The sequence below is a fragment of the Macaca fascicularis genome, chromosome 3 (genome assembly GCF_037993035.2).
Source record: "Macaca fascicularis isolate 582-1 chromosome 3, T2T-MFA8v1.1".
Taxonomy (NCBI): domain Eukaryota; kingdom Metazoa; phylum Chordata; class Mammalia; order Primates; family Cercopithecidae; genus Macaca; species Macaca fascicularis.
Genome location: NC_088377.1, coordinates 189306025 through 189323443, shown reverse-complemented (window position 1 = coordinate 189323443; position 17419 = coordinate 189306025). Strand labels below are relative to the sequence as shown.

General features: G+C 37.5%; 1 protein-coding gene across 1 annotated transcript in view; it reads right to left on the bottom strand.

Annotated features, from left to right (window-relative positions):
• The window catches only part of CNTNAP2 (contactin associated protein 2), a 2262889-nt gene that overhangs the window by 743578 nt on the left and 1501892 nt on the right, over positions 1-17419 (bottom strand). The gene's annotated exons all lie outside the window — the stretch shown is intronic.

Sequence of the window (17419 nt, the reverse complement as noted above, 5' to 3'; positions counted from 1 at the left end):
AGATAGACAAACAGGATTGCATCATAATAAAAAGCTATTCTACAGCAAAGGAAACAATCGACAGAATAAAGAGAAAACCTACAGAATGGGGGAAAATATTTGCAAACTACACATCTGATAAGGGGTTTATATCCAAAATAAACAAGGAACTCAAACAGCTCAATGGCAAAACAAACAAACAAAAACAAATAGCCCAATTTAAAAATGAGCAATGGCTCTAAATAGAATTTCTCTAAAGAGGATATACAAAATGGTCAATAGCTATATGAAAAAAAGGCTCAACATCACTAATCGTTAGGCAAAGACAAATTAAAACTACAATGCGACACGACCTCATACTTCCCAGAACATCAAAAAGACAAAAGATAACAAGTGTTGGTGAGGATGTAAAGAAAGGAGAACCCTTGGCTGATGTTGGTGATAATGTAAATTAGCCAGTATTTAAAACAGTATGGAGGTTCCTCAAACAAATTAATGAAACAGAACTCCTATGTGATCCAGCAATCCCACTACTGAGTATATATCCAAAGGAAATGAAATCTGATGTCAAAGAGATATCTACACTTTCATGTTCACTGCAGCATTATTCACAATAGCTGAGATGGAATCAATCTAAGTATCCATTGATGGGTGAATGGATAAAGAAAACGTGGTATGTATACACAGTGGCATACTGTATTCAGCCATGAAAAAGAAAGAAATCTTGTTATTTGTGACAACATGGATGAACATGGAGGACTTTATGTTAAGTGAAACAAACCAACCAAAGAAAAACAAATACTGCATGATTGCCCTGGTAAATGGAATCTTAAAAAGTTGATCTCATATAAGTAGAAAACGGAACGGTAGTTAGCAGGGGCTGGGGTAGTCGGTGAATGGTGGTTGGGAAGGTATTAGTCAAGGAATACAACATTTTAATTAGATAGAGGAAGAAATTAAAGAGGTCTATTGTACAACACAGAGACTATAGTTAGCCATATATTGTATTCTGAAACAATGCTAAGAGACTGAATGCAAAATATCTACAAAAAAGATAACTATATGAGGCAGTGCATGTTACCTAGAGCTAGTCATTCTGTAATGTATACAGACTTCAAAACAATATATTGTATATAGTAAATGAATACAATTTTGTAAATTAAAAAAATATATATATTACTAAATAAAATAGAGTTTGTGTTTCCATGGTTACTGTAACCCTAGCAGGTTTTAGGGAATTGTTAATAATAGTAGCTAACACTAAATGCTAACTGCTAAGTACTTTACATACATTTTTTTCCCATTCAATTCTTACAACTCCATAAGAAAACATTCTTCATTTAGAACAAAATTAGTCATCATATTTCTATTTCCAATACAGACATGATTCATGTCACATTCTCTTTTGTACCTTCTGCTGCATAAAAAGAGAAGAGGAACTCTATAGAAATTGAAGTCAATGAAATTACTCTAATTAGAAAAATAAAATCAGTATAATCAATAACAATAACAATGGCCATTTATTGGCAAAGCAGGGAGCTAATTGCTTTATACGTATTATCTTAAAATGCACGCTGTCTATTATCTAACACAACATGTATGAAGCTAGTATCATCGTAATTATTAAAATACCATTATTTTTAAAAGGGGGAAATTTGTGCTCTAAAGAATTATGGGCATGATCATATTTCCTCAATGTGAGTGGCAGATCCATGTTTTTCACTCAGTTTTGCCTAACTCCAAAGTGTATTTTTCACATCTTGTAATACATTCACCTGTATCTAAAATACATGCCCAAACCCTAACCCCTGTGTGATGGTTAATTTTATGTGTAACTTGATTATGCTAAAGGATGCTTAGATAGCTAGTAAAACATTTCTGGGTGTGTCTGTGAGGTGTTTCTGGAAGAGACTGGCATTTGAGTCAGTACAGTGAGTAAAGAAGACCACCTCACCAATGTGGGAATCATCCAGTCCACTGAGGGACTGAATTTAAGACAAGGTGGAGAAAAAGTAAATTTCTTCTTTTCGAGTACCTGCCCTGAGATATCAGCACTCACGATTTTCAGGCCTTTAGAGTTGAACCAGGATTGAGACTAGCGGTCTCCCATAAGGGTCATTTAGATATCCTGTTGGTTCTGTTTCTCTCGGGAACCCTGATTACTATACCTTGGTACCTGGAAATGTGATCTTACATGGAAATTGAGAAGTTGGATTTTTGCAGATATATTTAAGTTAAGGATCTCAAAATTAATCATCCTGGACTTGGGTGGGCCCTAAGCCAAGTGACTGGTGTTCTTATAAGAGAAGAGAGATTTGATTTGAGACATAGAATGGAAGGCCTTGTGAAGACGGAGGCAGAGACTGGAGTGATAGCACCACAAGCCAATACATGCCTGGAGCCACCAGAATATGGAAGAGGCAGGGAAGGATTTTTCCCTGGAGCCTTTGAAGGAGGTTTGGCCTTATGAATACCTTAATACCAAACTTCTGGCTTCTAGAACTGCTGAGAGAATAAATTTCTGTTGTTTTAAGACACCAAGTTTGTGATGATTTGTTTTGGCAATCCTAGAAAACTAACACATCCGTTAATGAAGATTTAAGATAAACAGCTGACAGGAAAATGAAAAAAAAAAAAAGGTGATCATGCAAAATTTTTAGTAAGATACACTAAAATAAAAAAATTCAAAGAAAAAATTGAATGCTGAAAGAAAATTTTCAGCTATCAACGAAAGAGTCTCAACCTAAATAGTGAAAAATCTAACCTTACCTCTCTTGAGGAAAAAAAAGTAACAACCTATAGTCTATATTGTAATAAGGAATAAAGTTTATGGACAAGCTCCAACTACCTATGTAAATTTCCTTGAATCTTATCATGATGAAGATAATCTCTTGATCTCTTTTGCATTTAAACAATGAAGTGAAATATATTTTCTCAGATATTCTGCTTTCTAATATCTCAAAGACTCAGCAAGGCACATCGAAATGCTACTTATATAAATAACTGTATAAATAATATTTTATTTTTATACTGCTCTTTTTTTACAACAGAATGAGAGCTTTCTTTATAAGGAAAAACTCTAATACTATGTCTTTTCATTGCCTGTAGCTTTAAACATTTTCAGAGGCAGAAACTATAGTAATAGCAGTTTGCAAATGAAGTGGTTTGTAAATCTTAAACTGCAATTTTCTCCCAAACAAAACAACAACTAAAAAATATGCTCTCTAAGGAGAGATGAAACTGTAAAGTCTTCTATTTGGCATTCAGATGTTGCTGGATATGTTTGCAATAAAGAATATCCTCCACTTAAATCGCACCTACATCTTTCCACCAAAATCTTTTCTTGTATACTGTCTGTCCACAACGGGAGTGAGGCTTAGTATCTCATGCTAGTTAGATGCATTATTCATTTCCTTTCTGCTTATATATTCCACAGTTTGAAATTTCCTCCGGAATTAAAAAATGTAAATTGTCACAGTCATAGCTACAATGTATCTCTTGTTTATTATACCTCTCCCAAACAGCCAGTGCATTTAATGATACACCATTTACATTTAATAGTATTCAGACATATTTGGCACATGTTTTATTATTTTATCTTATAAAGCTTGAATTTTTTAAAAAGCACCACTGATTTTTGTACCATTTAACATGTATTGAAAATGATCTTTCGATTTGAAAGTCATAAAGAAGTATAGGTAGCATTTGTTTCCTATATTTCAGAAAACTTTCAATGATTTTTCAATGATTCATTTAAACTCCTATTATTAACAGAAAACACAGTCTCATTTCAGTTGGTCTGCGTCTCAAAATCTAATGTCCCCATCTCCAGTCTTGGCCATTCTTCCCATTCACTCCCCAGAACTATGGTTAGTACCACCAGAGTGTTACGGACATCAGCAGCAGCAGAGCATTTAATTTAGATTTCACCAGAGCTAAGTAAAGTGGGCAGCTGAACAAGAGAGAACAGTACTTTCTCAATGAAGTAATAGAATAACGAGGTTTTTTTCTTATATAGCTAGAAAGCAGCATGCGATAGTGAAAGAGGATGAGCTTTAGATTTATTCCAACTTAATCTATACTGCTGATCTTCTCTCTCCATGGATAATTACTTCACTACTCTGAGCCTCATTATAAGCTTAGCTGAAAAATAGGAATAAGGATGTTGCAAAGATTAAACAAAATAATGTAGGTAATAGCACAGCGCTCAGAACATGAATGGTCATCAGTTACATGGTAATTACCTCCAACTAACTCATGCACATCCACAGCCTTGTTTTTTCCTTCCAGACAATCCCAACAACTGAAGTGCAGTAGTGTAGCAGAGGAGCCAGTTGGCTACATAAATTATACCTCATGTAGAATTTACAGAATGAAAGAAATTTTAAAGACAGGTCATTTGCTTCATTTGATAACATTGCTCATTATTGGCACATGTGTAGTAAAATCAAATCCATCGATTTGTAGTCTGGAATAGGAATCTTCTTCTAATTATGTTTCCAAATCATAAAAATGACTGTTAAGAAAAAAAAAAAAAACCAAAAGCATGCGCCAGTAATGGTTGCTGTTCATTATTATGGCCAGGTATAGAATATACATCTGAAATGAAATACTTTTGATTTGGGGAATTCAGGATCAAACTTGGCTTTGGGTATCCTTGAATCCAGCTGCAATCAAATCAAAGCTTTGAGACGTTTTTGAAACAGAAGCAGCAACATTGTGAAAGATCAAATAAAAAAAAAAAATCAGTGCAAATAAGAATGGTCTTGTGAATTTTTAGCCATGGTGGTACTTGCATAACAGCAGGGTCCACAGTGAATACACAGTACAAAAGCTGATGAAATGGCTCCCCTGAAAGCGGGAAGGTAATGTTTTGAAGTCTGAAGAGCATCTAAAATGGGACGCGTTTGACACCTATATTTCAACAGAGAAATATCCAGAGAAACAAAGCGGAGGCCCCCCCAGATCACTTTCTCAAAAGGTCTTTTACCAGCTTTAAGTCTCTCTGAAGGGTTTGTTGAGAATACAGTCCAAAGTTTCCCAAGGAATTTTCTTCCTGGATTCCAAGAGCCTTCTAAAAGTATTCCCTGCCATGCTTTGCCACATGCCCTTCTAAAATAGATAAATAAAGGCTAGAATTTATAAGAAAGATAAGAGTTTAGCACAAAAGCCTCTACTATTCTAATATTGGATCAAAAGCTTCTGATAATGGGTCATAAGAGTCATTTTCTATAAATTTATTGTGCTTTTTTAAACAATTCAAATTTAGAACGTTTAACATGGTATTTGTGGGCTACTTCTATTTGAATGAGTAGATCATTTGTGGTAATTCTGATTAACTTTTGAGTATTAGGAACATGGCTACAACTATAGCTCCCTAAATTATAATTTTTTTCCTATAGAAAAATCAGATTTGACATATCATCTCTACTTATACCATCTTGTTCAGCACATCACAAAGCTAAACATTGCCTTCAATGATTTCATTCTGATGTTTTAAGGTACTTTTTTTTAGTCTCTTGACCATCGAGATAAGCATTTTTCTCAGACCAGTATCTGATTTTCCAACGAACTGTCTACAAAAAGGAGATACAGAATCCCTTAGGGCTTCCCTAATTTGGGGGCACCATAACCTCATTTTGATAGTATCTTCACAGTATCTACTAGAGTTAACGAACTGGAGATTGCATAAAGGGTACGATAAGTAGGTACAGCCCATATCCTGGTATAAATGCACACTTTTCCTCTTATTTTGGGGCCAACCCATTTGAATTAGCCTCCTTCCCTTTCGGATCACAGCCAGAGGAGCCAATTAGTAAGTGGAGGGCATGCACCTTGAGGTTGGAGTACTTGAGAGCTACACAAGACATCTCCGGCCTTGAGCTTTATCATCATGTCACAGCAAATACTAATGTTCTATGTGCTATTAGCTGTTCCATGGAAACAATTTGGGGAACATTCTGTATTGCATCCCACTTTCAGGAAATTCAAAATTCTTCATTATAAGGTCTAACAAAAAGTCTATCTAGTTATTTCAGCCAATTTTTTTTTTTCCTCAGATGAATGTCACTGGACACCAACTTTTCATGAGATACAATTTGAAAAATGGAGTTCTGAAGGACCAGTTTTCTCATCGTTGTTCTGAGAGCTACAGCCTCCTCAAGACGCTCAGTTCAGCCTGTGCCCGGTCCTCCTCTACACTTTCTTATTGTCAGTGCACTCTGCAGAGCACTAGCTCCAGATGGAAGTGAAGCAGGATATTTCCCCGAGCCCTTCATGGAACTTGCAACCAGGTGCCTCGTTTGCCCAGCTCACAGCTGTCAACTCCTTGCAGGAAAGAGCATGACAGTGAACGAGGTGAGAACTGGAGTGCACAAACACTGGACCCAACTGGCTGCTTCAGCGCAGGCAGGAGCCAGCTCCACTCACTCAGATCTGCTGTGCTCCACCCCTCGTGGGAAGGAGCACATGAGTAAGTGGAGGCTGGAGCCAGGAGCAAGTGCTTTTGGGCACCAGCAGGAGCGAACTTCAGGCAGGCATCGTGGCAGAGTCTGATATGATACCCAGGACCCCTGAAGCTCCAGAGGGACTGCTACAGTGCTCTTTTAGCTCTGCCATCCATGGACGGCTTGAGTGTTAGTTCAGTCATCCCTCTGCCTACTCACATGAGGTGGCTGCCCTCCAGCAAGGGCAAAGGGCAAGTGTGACAGCCTTTTGTATCCACATTAGTGGCACCCAGGCTCTTGCCTGGTATTCAGGAGAAATGAGGTCATATGAACAACCTGAAGGATGCCAACTGTGGGGGATTTTATTGCCAATGGAAGTGGCTCTCAGTGGGAAGGGGAGCTGAAAAGGGAATGGAATGGGAAAGTAACCTTCCCCTGAAGTCTGGCCATCTCTGGCCAGACTCTTCTCCACACTTATGCTGTCAAGCTGTCCCTCTGAAGTCAAGCCACTTCTCTCCAACGTCCAGCCGTAGTCTCTGACGTCCAGCTGCTTCACCTCTGTCTGCCCGTTGAGTATGGGGTTTTTATAGGCACAGGATGGGGCAGGGCCACAGGTGGTTTTGGAAAAGGAAGTATTTGAGCCAGAAACAGAGATGTAAGTTCTCACTTTGGACCGTGGTCCCAGGCTTGAGGGTGGCGTTTTGTTGGGGATCCACCCTTTCTGCCTAGAATTTCTCTTCCTCCTGTCCCTATTAGAAGGAGAATGTCCAGGGCATTCACAACCCTGGTGAATTGTAACATGGACCTCAGGTCTTCCCTTTATCACTGCTGCTGTGTGTTCAGGATTGATGCAGGACTTAGACCAGATGGACTCAAGAACCCGGAAATTTAAACAACAAAAACAAAACAGAAAATCCAGAATTACAGGGGACTATTTCAGAGGTTTTCTTTGTATATTGTGGAACACATCCCATATATTTTACATATTGACATTTTCACTTAGTCAGAAGTTATTAATAACAAAAGTTTCAATACATGAAAGAAAACAGAATATGAGACTAGTAATGCCATCTCTAAAAGATGGGATCCAGGGAGAATCTAAGCTCCCCTATTTCCAGAATAGCATAGAGAAAGCAGAACCATAGGTTACCTACTCCTGCTGCTGCCTCACAAACAGATGATGGATGTTAGTGAAATATTTGTACTTAGGATGGAAAACATAGTTTAGCTTATGGTAGTGAAGCAATATTAGGGGAGGGTCCAAGCCTGATATGGTCATGATATGATAGCTGGAAGGATGGAGATGACCAAGAGGTGAGTCCAAGAGGTGGACAATGGTGGTGCCAATGAGAAACAAAAGAGTGTAATTGAGCATGCAGATGGGAGGCTGGGGCTTGCCCAGCCACCCAGAGCCCCTCCAGGAGGGCTGGGAAGTGATTTGGAGTCATTGTTTCACGATCAGTAACAACTACCAATAAACTAGTGTCACAATGACCTAAATAAGAATTCCCACATCCAGCTTGGGTAAAAATGTAGGGTACTGGTAGCATAGGGTTGGTTGGGGTACAATATTGCCTAACAATAGTCTTCGGAAGCTGTAACGAAATACATAATTTTTGAAAAAAGAATTCCACTTTGGGACTTTATTTTAAGAAAACTAATTAGGGACCTATGCAAAGATATGTTACAAGGCTGTTAATTTTAACATAGCAATATAGATTTCTTTATGAAATATGATTTTCACATTAATATTTATGGGGCATAAGTGTATTTATTTGTTTTGAAAGTTTTATATTGCATTTTGTTATATGAAGTAACAAGATTCTGTGTAAAATCTTATTTTATGTCTAGTCATATGTCCCTTAACAATGGGGTTATGTTCTGAGAAATGCATCATTAGGTAATTTCGTCATTGTGCAAACGTCATGGAATGTACTTAAACCCAGATGGTATATCCTACTACACAGCTAGGCTATGTGGTATAGCCTATTGCTCCGAGGTTACAAACCTGTACAGTGTGCTGCTGTACTGGATACCTTAGGCAACTGTAACACAATGTAAGTACTTGTGTATCTAAACAGAAAAACTATGGTAAAAATTAATATAAAAGATAAAAAAAATAGCACACCTATATAGGGCACTTAACAAAAACAGAGCTTGCAGGACTGGAAATTGCTCTGAGCGAGTCAGTGAGTGGTGACAGGATGTGAACACCTAGGATATGACTGTACACTACTGTAGATGCCAGAAGCATTGGATGCTTAGGCCACACTAAATATATAGAAAACTTTTCTCTTTCTTTGATAATTAACCTTAGCTTACTATAGATTTTTACTTTATAAAGTTTAATTATTTTTTACTCTTTTATAATAACACTTAGCTTGAAACACAAACAGCTGTACAAAACTATTTTCTTTCTTTATATCCTTAAGTTTTTAAATATTTTTTCAATCTTTAAATTTTTATTTTTACTTTTTTTTCATCATAAAAAGTTTCTATTTGTAGCCTGCAACATTGCTCTGAAATGAGACAGTTATTTTGTCCTTAAAAACCTGACATCCAGCATTAACTTGGCCCCCTTAGGTATAACAGTGCTTTAAGGCATGGTTTCCAGAATACAGAGGTTTCCTTCATTTGAAGATTTGCTCTGACAAGTAATTCCCGCTCACAATCAACTTGTCACTAATCAACTGAAAACTAGAGTTTTCAGAAATTCTTCAGCTGTCTTCACATCAGCACTTGCAGACTCACCACTTACTTTCACATAACGTAATGAAAAATGGTGGTTGAATCATTTAAACCACCCAGAGTTAGCAGTCAATTCAACAATGCAGTTGGGTCCAGCCTTTTCTTTCAACATTGTGAGCAAACTCCTCGCTTAGCTGTGATCATCATGGTGCTGGGAGGAATTCACTTCTGTGTCTGGTCTTCATTCCAGATCATTAGAAGTTTCTCCATATCTCATATAGGCTCTCCCTGAACTTTTGTTAGTCTCGTTGTCTTCAGTGAAGAAGACCTTTTCAGCTTCCATCATTTTGTTCTCATTCTTTGAGATCATGGCTATGGTGGAATGGGGCAGACCTGACTGGTGAGCAGTAACCATTGCTGATTTTCCATCTTTGTAGTTCTTAATCACTTTTAATTTAGCTTTCAGGTCAATCACAGGACATGGCCTCTTTCTGGCAACATTAGCCATGAATTTTGATGATTAAGGACTGTGATGAATAAAGCAATGTGCAATTAAATGAAGCACAAAAGAATATGATACAGTCAAGAGATTAACATTGAATATGGTTTTATAGCAAACCTAAAAAAAAGTACAAGGAATACACCCTAAAATAACAATTAAAGTATAGTATAGTAAATACATAAACCAGCAACATAGTTGATTTTCATTATCAAGCATTATATGCTGCTTATAATTGTATGTGCTCTGCTTTTATATGACTGGCAGCACAGCGGGTTTGTTTACACCAGTCTCGCCACAAACACATGAGTAATGTGGTGGGCTATGACTACGACGGCTGGGATGTCACTAGGTGTTAAGAATTTTTCAGTTCCATTATAATCTCCTGAGACCACCATCACATATGTGGCTTGAAGTTGACCAAAATGTTGTTATGCAGCACGTGATTGTACTTGACACCACAAACAAAGGAAAGGTCTAACCGACTAACCCTGGAAATGTTATTAGTCTTCTTCAGGTGATGCATTTCAGGAGATTTTTGATATCTCATTTCTGATTGTTTTGCTAAATGTAATATCTCTCTTTTATCTGAGTTTTCTGCTTTTGTCCTACAGTTAAAATAAATTAGTTACTTTAAGGAAAAAGAAGGTCTATAAAAAGAGCTAGTGTTATGACATACTCATGAGAATGGCTCAAATGATATAGATACACTCTCAAGTTTTGACAAGCATACAGAGTAATGAGAACTCTAATATTCTCATCCTCTGCTGTTAGTGATGTAAACTGTTAGAATACACAAAGACATGGAATCAACCTAAATGACCATCAATAATAGACTGACTAAGGAAAATGTGACACATATACACCATGGAATTCTATGTAACCATAAAAAAGAATGAGGTCATGTCCTCTATAGGAATATGAATGGAACTGGAGACCCTTATTCTTAGCAAACTAACACAGGAACAGAAAACCAAATACTGCATGTTCTCACTTATAAGTGGGATTGTGAACTAAATGATGTGAACACATGGACACACAGAGGGAAACAACACCCACTGCGGCCTTTCAGAGGGTGGAGGATGGGAGGAGGAAGAGGATCAGGAAGAATAACTAATGGGTACTAGGGTGATGAAATACCTGGGTGATGAAATAATCTGTACCATACACCCCGTGGCACAAGTTTACCTACGTAACAAACCTCTGCTCTTGTATCCCTAAACTTAAAATAGAAGTTTAAAAAAAAGAGGAAAGAAAAGAATATATATTCACCAAAAGACATATTCAAGGATGTTTCTAGTGGCGCTACTTGAATTTCTTCCAAACTAGAAGCAGCCCAAATATCCATCTACAGTACAATAGAAGACAGGTTGTAATATACTCAATACACAACAATGAGAATAAACTATACTATCTTCCACATAGATGAACCTATCACATTTAATATTAAGCACAAGAGGTTAGACACAAAACAGTATATCTAATACTCTTAAATTAAGTTCAGAAACAGGAAAACACATATGTAGTTTCAGAAGTCAACAGCGGTTACTTGGCGGGGTAGGTTTTAGAAAGGGTTGTAAGGGGTTCACTGGGGCACAGGTAAAAATTTGGTCTGGACTGTGGTTATGTAGTGGCATCTACTTTGTGAAAAGTAATCGAACTTTGCATCTACAACTTTTACGCATACCTCTGTAAATGTTATACTTTAATAAATGTGACTTTGTGAAAATAATTGGTTTCAGGTTGGAGATAGGAACTAGAACTATGGGCCACCTGGCATGTACTGTATGGGAGAGAGGCAAGTAACTTACAAGGGCATTGCAGTGTACTCATTAAGAGCACTGGGTTTAAAGCCAGATAAAACTAGATTAGATTCCTTGTTTTCTTGCTTCTAGCTGTGTAGCAAGAGGAAGAGTGAGAGACGAGGCCAGATACAGGCAGGGCCAGACCATGAAAGACCCTGTAAAGTCAAGATAAGGATTTTGGTTTTCATTGTAAGTGTGATGGGAAGCCATTTCTATTTACAGAGTAGATTCAAAGAGATTTCCTAGGAACAAAAGAAGAAAAGGAACTGTACTGGACTGATAGAGAAGAACAACAATAGCATCTCCGAATGTTTCATTTTGGCTGCTTCAAAATAAACAGCCAAATGTGCTTATTTTGAAGGAGAAAACAAGGCTGAACTGAATTCCTAGGATAAGTCTCAAAATTGTGGCAGAAAAACCAAAAGGATGCAAGGAGAGCAAGATTCTACAATCTTGAGGCAGATTTTTGAGACCGACTTTTTTCTTTATGTAAGAGCTTGCATACCTCACAGCAGCTTTAGAAGTAGGTGAAATGTTACTTGGGGCTGAGAGGAAACAGCGTGCTCTTCTTCACTCTTCATATTAGCCAGAGATGAAACAAACAGAGAAACCACCGCCAACAAAAACTCTTAATTCTTAGGGACAAGATGAACAATTTAATCCATCTGTCTTGACTCTATGTTCTCTCACTTTTTAATACAAGTACAAAAACAGGGTTAGAATCCTGACAGTCACATTTGGAGAACTGGGAGAAAACCACTATCTGTTGTTTAAGCCATCTAGTCTACGGTACTTAGTGATGGAAGCCTTAGCAAGATAATGCACTAGCTGACATGAAAAATTTCTATTAATTTAGTACTCTGTTAATGTCTTAGTGAGTAAACACGTTTTAGTATACAGAAAGTTGAACGTTGTTTTTATTTTCCAGAGAGCGTAACAAAGTGACTTATACAAAGTACATATTCAGCAAATGTTGGTACAAAGAATTAATGAGTTATAGAATGGATAAATAAGTAAATAATGAACAATTCCACATTTAGAAATTAAAGGGCTTTAAAAGCTAAATATTAGGTGGTGGATATATTTTGCTTGACTACAGTAATCATTTCACTATGTATGTGTATATCAAAACATCATGTTGTATACCTTAAATATATACAATAAAAATTCATTCATTTACACAAAAGCTAAACAGCATTTGTAGTAATAATTGCAAACAGTTTGCAGACTGGTAATTTCAGGATACTACTTCATGAGGAAACATAACTGAAAACAATTTTCTACAGGCAGAAATTGTTTGGCCATGTTGATTTTAGCAAATAAGTTGTCCATATGGAATCTGAGAAAAATCACAAACTAGGTCTTTCATCATAGTTAATGTCATCTCTTATGTAAAGAGAAGTCATAAACTCTGTTCTTTGACCAATTCCACTTATCCAAAGAGGAAACAAGTTTTGCTGTTCTGATTTTAAGATTCCATCATGCTCTCCACAGTCAATTCTTTGAACCAATGAGAGTTCATTTATCTTTTTCTAACAACTTTGCAAGGACAGGGTTACATACAGAGCCACATGCAAAGACCTTTAAAACAGAAACATTCAGCTGGGTGAGGTGGCTCATGCCTGTAATTCCAGCACATTGGGAGGCCAAGGAGTTCGGGATCAGCCTGGCCAAAACGGTGAAACCCCGTCTCTACTAAAATTACAAAAATTAGCTGGGCGTGGTGGTGGGCGCCTGTAATCCCAGCTACTCAGGAAGCTGAGGCAGGAGAATCACTTGAACCTGGGAAGTGGAGGTTGCAGTGAGCCGAGATCGCGTCACTGCACTCCAGCCTGCGTGACAGAGCAAGACTCCATCTCAAAAACAAACAAACAAACAAACAAACCAGAAACATCCAGGGAGACAAAAAAAAATCACGCTCTAAAACTGAGTAACTTTCTCTTTTCTGCAAACTAAAACATATCATAGAACTTTTAAGAAATACAATTAAAAAATTGGAGTTATATTTAAACCAATGTAGTCTGTTGGCTTTCCTTGGTTGTATTAATTTGCTAGACAGTTTGAGATGATCAAATGGCAGACACCAATAGCTCGCCTGTAGAGATGATACTGAAATTTTCCAGACACCCCCACCTTTCTAATTTAATGAATGCACTAGCCCAAAGGAATGGAAGACATAGAAATAATGAACTATTAAGCTAGCAAGTTAGCGCCACTAGGAATAATTCCTATAACCAAATTCAGAGCAGGCCACTCTTAAGGTAAGAAGTGTTCATTACTCACTCGCACCCATACAAGAATACCATCTGCTACTTGATGGTATCACTTGTCTCTTTGCAAAAGAAGCCTTTAGGGATGGGAGGCCTGATGTTCTCGTCTAATTATAAGTTAGATAATTATATCTTGCTTAGCTACATTTCCCAAGTAGTTTTATCTGAATTTCCTGCCTAACCCCTACACCTTAATTTTATTTCCTACTCTCACTCTTGCCAAGAGCTGCAATGCACTGTTAATAAGCTCCTTGATTTGGTAGCAGATGTAGGGACTGTGCCATCCCATCATAGTCTAAACGATTCCTGAATACACTGGGACATTACCCTTCAGGCTGTGATAGAGATGCGGAATCTGGAACATGGTTTGTAAAGGGCAAAGGATCCTCGAGGTGGAGAGGGTACTTACTGGGCAAAGTGTGTAACGTTGCATCTACATTATGTCAGATCTGGAGGGTTTGTGTTTTTGATTAATATGTGTACCATCTTGGTATTATAGGAAATAAGTTAAAAAGTGGTATTAAATGTTCTAAGAAATGAGTGGTTGGCCTTTCTTTCAAACGTTAAAGAAAACCAAGACTCAGAGGTATCTCTGAGAGTTTAGGATGATATACTACTTAAGGAGAGGTCCTCGGTAATTTTATTAGAGACGAAGGGCAAATGGCTTTGATGACTGCAAACTAACTTGAAGTTTCTTCTAGGTAGGGTTATGTCATGGTGCAGGTTGTAGAATAGCCAGTGCTTGTATCAAAAAGCAACGGGCTGGGCACTGTGGCTCACGCCTGTAATCCCAGCACTTTGAGAGGCTGAGGTGGGTGGATCACGAGGTCAAGAGTTTGAGACCTGCCTGACCAACATGGTGAAACCCCATCTCTACTAAAAATAGAAAAATTAGCCAGGCATAGTGGTGCACGCCTGTAATCCCAGGTACTCGGGAGGCTAAGGCAGGAGAATCATTTGAACCTGGCAGGCAGAGGTTGTAGTGAGCCGGGGTCATGCCACTGCACTCCAGCCTGGGTGACAGAGCAAGACTCCATCTCAAAATAAATAAATAAATACATAAAAAATAAAAAGAAAAGAATTATTAGCAGAAAAAAACAGCTGAATTTGGAAATGAGAACGGTGGAATTTTCTCTAAAGTCTTGTCGAGGCATACAACAGGTACTACTGAAATACCACTACTAACCTGTACTACCCATGTGTTCACATGTTCACTGAAGGTTCTTTAGACAGCACAGACTGTGGCTCAGAGACGGAGCTGAGCTTCACTGGATTGGGCTAAACACTTCATAAGCCAAATTTGATTTTCAGAAATAAATATGTACTGCTTAAAATTAAAATTCAAGAATTTTATAAAAGAAGAATTACAGAAAAAAATGACATGGTGTTCTCTAAAAACTACACCAAATGTTCAAGAGAAGTATTTGTATTTTTGAGACAAAATAAAACACTGAAGTTAGGGGCTGGGTTAACTGGAGGATTCTATCTACAACATGGCTGGGAGAGGAGGGAAGTGCATATTATAGGTAAAAGGCCCAGGAAAGATAGGTACATCTTGGAGAAATAGGCTTTCAATAACCATAAGCAGGACAGCAGCCCCTTGGAAACAGAAGTCTGGGTATAGGCAATTATAACTTAATGTGTGTGTTTGTTGGGTCGGTGGGTGTGCAATAGTGGGGGCATGAGAATTCTGACAGAGGAGGAGTATGCTGTGATTTCATCTGCCCCATATCTCCCTTAACAAAGACCTCAACAAAATATATTTTTAGGGCCAATAGTAGGCATAATGTGATTTCAGAGGCTAACCAGTCTCCTACCATCTTACTTCTCTTTAAGCAACAGCTGTTTAAAATGTCTTTAGTAGAAGATTAAATCTTTAATAGGCCTTGTCTTTAATTGGCCTTAAGGGACCAGGTCTTATTAATTTTTTAACCTCCCACAGAAATTAGCTTAGTGCCTTAAAGAGAGCAGATGATCAATATGCATCAGTTCCGAGAATGAATGAGTGAATGGTCAATTTCAAAATGCATATGTACGAGGTGATGTCACTAGACTTAAATATTTTTATACTAAAATTTAGTTAGAAAGCAAATCTAATGTGTCTGGTGTCAGAGTCTTTCTTACCTATTATAGGGAAGAATTTAAAGCAAGACAAGCGAGCACTGGGTCTCCTATCAAATTGGGAAGGGGGAGCAAGAAGGAGAAGATCTGAGGACCTTGGGCTAAGAGTAATCTGAAAATCAGAGTGCCAAAATCTTTTTTTCTCTATGGATAAGTGGAGTTGCTCAGAAAACTGTAGGAAGAAAAGGTTGTAGAAAGCAGCAGGAAGAGAACGTTCTACATTGAAAGGAAAAGGGTACAAATGAACACATTGAAAAAGACAGTCTTCTCTGAACAATCTTGTTAAGAGTTAGCCTTATTTATCAAAACAGTTTGTGCCTACATTAAAGCTGTTTTTAGGAGTCTGTCTTGTGTTGAGCAAAATGGCATAACTCACATCACCACAGCTTTGCACAGCTCTTAAATAGATATGAATATTTTTTACACAAGTGGCATAGCTATAAAGAAGTCTAAATCCCAATGTAATAATTAAGTATCAGTTTACATTCTGAGGATATCCAGGTGGGCTCTCGAGAGAACTAATGAATCAGAGGATGGGAAATCATTATGAATATTTGCAAACACTGAGAAAATATTTATGCTTTGTTATTTTGTTTTCCACCTCATTTCTGTTTCTTTGTTATTCTTTCAAAACAATCTCTTAGGGGAAAAAGGCATTATGCAAATACAGCGTCGAGCGATGTTTTATGTTACATCACCTCATTAGGCAACATCCTGTTAGGTTTCAGGAGTTCTTAAAAATAAAATCTATTCTGTTTTCTTCTTCTCCTTCCCAGGGGTAAATCGACTGTCAATATTAAACAAATTTAATGTATGTGGCTATAAATTAATTGTATTACTCTCCAGTCACTCCCATTTGTATTTCTTCTCTCTTATCTTCTTTTGTATTATTACATGATAGCTTTCCAGTAGAAGTCCATGCAACATACACAGCTTGATTTTAGTATTTTTAACAATAACGCACAGATTGATAATAAGGTTTATCCACCCCAGTGGTTTTTTCCATCTTGGTAGTATTTATTATCACAACAGTTTCCAGGGAGAAAATGATTTAATATGTCATAAGACGTTTTTGCTGAGCAAGTGTTTCTACATCTTCACAGTCGATTTCAAACTGGAAGCTCTAATATGAAGAAAATGATCAAAATATCTGTAAAAGCTACAAAGAAATGAAGTACTCTATCTGCATATTCCATTTGATCTCCATGGGGAGCAAAAATTCAAGTTTCCTGACAATGAATTCAAACATCTCAATCATCATCATTTTTCCCCTTCTTAGAACTGAGAAAAGATTGAGGATTTAGTTATATAGAGGCCACATCTTCTGAGTCCACCCGGATTTTCCTTTCCTTTGTGTTTTCTACTCTATGGAAAGGAAATTCAGTTATCTGTGTTTTTGCCACAGAGATGTAGGAAGGGAAAACACTTAAGAAATCATCTCTGTTGTCCTACATTGTCAGTGCTGGGTTGAGGGGGGCCTCCCTGAAGAGTTTTGAAAATAAGATTGTGCCCTGTGAGTTAAACTAAAATATCAACACTCAATGGAAAGACGGGAACAAAATTACCACAAACAGAACTAAATGACTCCCAGGTCAGCAAGACCCCCCTGTA